Source organism: Salvelinus namaycush, chromosome 36, assembly GCF_016432855.1.
Source record: "Salvelinus namaycush isolate Seneca chromosome 36, SaNama_1.0, whole genome shotgun sequence".
Lineage (NCBI taxonomy): Eukaryota > Metazoa > Chordata > Actinopteri > Salmoniformes > Salmonidae > Salvelinus > Salvelinus namaycush.
The window spans coordinates 1,086,710-1,092,127 of NC_052342.1; positions in this window are offsets into that span (position 1 = coordinate 1,086,710).

Sequence of the window (5,418 nt, forward strand, 5' to 3'; positions counted from 1 at the left end):
CATGGTAGAAGTTGTCTGAAAGTGACTTTTTGGACCTGAATGCCAAAACATTCAGGAGATAGAGTTGCGCAAAGTTGACCCATTTTGCATCACCCGACCGTAAGACATCCATGTCTTTATGACTGAAAAATATAACTGTTGAGTTTGATATCATTTGAAAGCTTTCAAACAGGGTTGTCTAACTATTTGATAATGTTTTACAATATACATATATATATACATGCTTGCCCGTGGTCAGAAAGTGTCAAACTAATAATTTTGGAAAAATACCTTAATACAAAGGTATTTAAAAAAACAAACACATAATTTCTCAAAAAATGTTAAAACAAATAATTAGTTTGACAACCCTTTTTATAAGCTTTCAAGTTCAACCATTTATCTTTTTCAGTGATGACATACATGTTTTCATGGTCGGGTATGCAAAATGGGTCAACTTTGAGCACCTCTTATCTCCAGAATGTTTTGTCATTCAGGTCCGAAAAATCACTTTCTGACCACTTCTACAATGGGCAAGCTTGTATTGAGGGTTTCATTCCAATCAAAAGGGATGCAGTCAGAAAGTGATTGAGATTATATGGAACGACCCCATAAGAGTAGGAGTAAAATGTCTCTATTTTCGGTACTTAAGACCAATTTTCTACTCTGACGCTTTATGGATACGGGCCCTGGATTGGGAATCATTGGTTCTAGAAGTGCGGAAGAGTATCCGAGTTTTAAAGACTCAATTTCAATGTGAGCGAGTTCAGGATCGGAGAATGTTTGGAAGTCTAGCATCCACCTCCATTGAAAGCTGAAGACGAAACGTGAATGTTATTTTGTCTTTACAAAGATGGAAGAAGAAACATTATGGTTTTAACCCATAAGATCCACCCTAGAATTAGCCTACATGTCATATGGACTGGGACACCTATGAACTGTAAAGTTTTTGTGTTTGATATCGATAACTGACTGGCTTGTACCCCAACCATTGCTTTCATGGTCAACTGTATTGATCAAAGTATTGGACTGTGATGCACCAGTGAACTTGTTCACATGTACCTTTGTACCCCGGTCTTAGTCAAACTAGTATGAAACATGGCACTCATTGTTCAAATTGTTTATCATGTGTTTTTTTTTATTTTTTTTATTCAACTATCATATGGTCTTATTCGTAACAAATGTAAATGTGTACTAATCAACAATGAAATTGGACATAGTAGGGGTTATAAAGGTCTTATTGTGCTTTGGTGTACATAATGTAAATACTACTTATTAAAGTGTATCACATTTTGAAGTGTTTTCTTAACCACAATTGCAAAGTGAGATTTTGCACTAGGGTAACACATGCAACATAAAACATACAGTGCATTCGTAAAGGATTCAGACCCCTTGACTTTTTAGTTACAGCCTTATTCTACAATTGATTAAATTGTTTATTCTCTGCATCAATCTACACACAATACACCATAATGACAAAGCAAAACAGGTTTTTAGAAATTTTGCGCATTTATGAAAAAAATATATAGTTATGACATTTACATAAGTTTTCAGACCCTTTACGCAGTACTTTGTTGAAGCATCTTTGGCAGCGATTACAGTGCCGAGGCTTCTTGGGTATGAATCTACAAGCTTGGCACACCTGTATTTGCGGAGTTTCTCCCATTCTTCTCTGCAGTTAATCTCAAGCTATGTCATATTGAATGAGGATCGTAGCTTCACAGCTATTTTCAGGTCTCTCCAGAGATGTTAAATCGGGATCAAGTCCAGGCTCTGGCTGTGCCACTCAAGGACGTTCAGAGACTTGTACCGAAGTCACTACTGCGTTGTCTTGGTTGTGTGCTTAGGGTTGTTGTCCTGTTGGAAGGTGAACCTTCACCCCAATCTGAGGTCCTGAGTGCTCTGGAGCACGTTTTCATCAAGGATTGCTCTGTTAATCTTTCCCTCAATCCTGACTAATCTCCCAGTTCCTGCCGCTGAAAAACATCCCCACAGCATGATGCTGCCATCACCATGCTTCACTGTAGGGATGGTGCCAAGTTTGTTCCAGACGTGACGCTTGGCATTCAGGCCAAAGAGTTCAATCTTGGTTTCATCAGACCAGAGAATCTTGTTTCTCATGGTCTGAGAGTCCTTTAGGTGCCTTTTGGCAGAGTCCAAGCAGGCTGCCGTGTGCCTTTTACTGAGGAATGGCTTCCATTTGGCCACTCTACCATAAAGCCCTGATTGGTGGAGTGCTGCAGAGATGGTTGTCATTCTGGAAGGTTCTCCCATCTCCACAGAGGAACTCTGGAGCTCTGTGAGAGTGACCATCAGGTTCTCGGTCACCTCCCTGACCAAGGCCCTTCTCCCCCGATTGGTTAGTTTGGCCAGGCGGCCTGCTCTTTACCACAGGTGGACTCCAATCAAGTTGTAGAAACATCTCAAGGATGATCATTGGAAACAGGATGCTCCTCAGCTCAATTTCAAGTCTCATTGCAAAAGGTCTGTAAATAAGGTATATATTTTTTTAGACATTTGCAAACATTTCTTAGCCTGTTTTCGCTTTGATTATGGGGTATTGTGTGTAGATTGAGGATTTTTTAAATTTAAGGCTGTAACGTAACAATGTGGAAAAAGTCAAGGGGTCTGAATACTTTCCGAATGCACTGTATTAGCTACAGTAATGCAAAATATAATAATTTCAGAATAGTCTAATGAATAAGAACAAGTGTTAGAACAACATTCCAAACTGTTTCAAGAAAACAAAACTTAGCTCTAATACTTTAAGTCACAAATACATTATTTGAATACATAGTCACAAAAGGTGTTTATCATATTAAGAATATATTAAACATCTTAGGTTGGGTTTCTGCCTTTAGTAAATAAGCAAGGTCTTACCTGGGTTGAACAGGTAATACAGTATGAAGTCACTTCTGCAGATACAGCAGGAAATTTACTCGCTAGATTCTTGTTGCAGGTTATTGCCTTGCTGGAATATCCAGTTTGCGGCCGTGTTTTAGCCTCCTGTCCATGACGCTGTTGACCTTAACAAGGGCCCTGGGACCAGTGGAAGCAAAATAGCTCCGTAACATCACCATCATATTTTTCAGTCGTTTTTGGGTTCTTTTCTGCTTATACATTCTCATTTCAATGCCAAACCGGCCACTGGTGTGCATGGCCAAAGAGCTCTTTACTTGTCGACTGACCAAAGCACCGGTTCCAGTCCAAGTGCCAATGCCGTTTAGCAAACTCCAGGCTTTTACATTTGTTGGATGACATGAAAATAGAGCTCTTTGGCCACGCATACCAGTGGAGGGTTTGGCATCAAAATGAGAATGCATGAGCAGAAAATAACCCCATACCTACTGTAGTGTTCTGAAAGTATGAAATGTACTTATTCATGTCACTGAGGGGGGACTGTATAACGTTTACATTCTGTCCGGATATATTATTGTTACCCATCGGGGATCCTATGGGAGGAAAAGAGACCGTCTGGTACAAGTCAACATGACAGCTGTGAGTTGGGGAGGAGTGAGCACTTTGGTGCAAAGGTCAGGTCAGATGAAGTGAGGAAGAACCGATATCACACTGTAAAATATGGTGGTAGATCTTTGATGTTATCGGGCTAAATACTAACCTATTTAGTATTTATTAGGATCCCCAATTAGCTGCTGCCGAGGCAGCGGCTACTCTCCCTGTGGTCCAAACAGGAAACATCACCACAAATAAAATGCATAACTACATACATAGCACTACATTTACATTACAATTTAGCCTTTCAGAAGACGCTCCCATTAGGAGTGACTCACAGCTCGTTCATTCATCTTAAGATAGCTAGGTGAGACAATCACATTTCACAGTCATATCCCAACCATGTATCACATAGATAATACAAAATGCATAAAAATGTCTGTCTTCTCACAGTCCTAGGCTAGCTTGAGTTACTTGGGGTGGCAGAGTTCAATTTAATCATGTCGCTATTTAATGCTGTGTGTATCCCAGCCTTTTCTGGGGACTGTGAAAAGACCTCTGGTTGCATGTCTTGTGCTATGCCGATGAGTGTCCGAACTGTGTGCCAAAGGCTTGAACAATCAATCAATTGTATTTATAATGCCCTTTTTACATCATCAGATGTCACAAAGTGCTATACAGAAACCCTGCCTAAAACCGCAAAAGCAAGCAATGCAGATGTAGAAGTACTAACTAGGAAAAACTACCTAGAAAGGCAGGAACCTAGGAAGAAACCTCGAGGAACCAGGCTCAGTATTCACCCCCTTGGCATTTTTCTTATTTTGTTGCCTTACAACCTGGAATAAAAATTGATTTTAAAAAAATCTTTATTTACTTTTTTTGGGGGGGGGGGTTTGTATCATTTGATTTACACAACACACCTACCACTTTGAAGATGAAAAATATGTTTTATTGTGAAACAAACAAGAAATAAGACAAAATAACAATTTGAGCGTGCATAACTATTACTTTGTAAAGCCACCTTTCGCAGCAATTACAGCTGCAAGTCTCTTGGGGTATGTCTCTATAAACTTGGCACATCTAGCCACTGGGATTGTTGCCCATTCTTCAAGGCAAAACTGCTCCAGCTCCTTCAAGTTGGATGGGTTCCACTGGTATACAGCAATCTTTAAAGTCGTACCACAGATTCTCAATTGGATTGAGGTCTGGGCTTTGACAAGGCCATACCACGACATTTAAATGTTTTCCCTTAAACCACTAAAGTGTTGCTTTAGCTGTATGCTTAGAGTCATTGTCCTGCTGGAATGTGAACCTCTGTCCCAGTCTAAAATCTCTAGAAGACTGAAACAGGTTTCCCTCAAAACTTTCCCTGTATTTAGCACCATCCATCATTCCATCAATTCTGAACGTGTTTCCCAGTCCTTGCCGATGGATAGTATTCTCGGGGTGATGAGAGGTGTTGGGTTTACGCCAGACATAGCGTTTTCCTTGATGGCCAAAAAGCTAAATTTTAGTCTCATCTGACCAGAGTACAGTCTTCCATATGTTTGGAGAGTCTCCCACATGCCTTTTGGCGAACACCAAATGTGTTTGCTTATTTTTTATTGAAGCAATGGATTTTTTCTGGCCACTCTTCCGTAAACCCCAGCTCTGTGGAGTGTATGGCTTAAAGTGGTCCATGGACAGACACTCCAAACTCCGCTGTGGAGGTTTGCAGCTCCTTCAGGGTTAACTTTGGTCTCTTTGTTGCCTTTCTGATTAATGCCCTTCTTGCCTGGTCTGTGAGTTTGGGTGGTTTTGGTGCCTCTCTTGGCAGGTTTGTTGTGGTGCCATATTCTTTCCATTTTTTAATAATGGATGTACTGGTGCTCTGTGGGATGTTCAAAGTTTCTGAGATTTTTTATAACCCAACCCTGATCTGTACTTCTCCACAACTTTGTCCCTGACCTGTTTGGAGAGCTCCTTAGTCTTCATGGTGCTGCGTGCTTG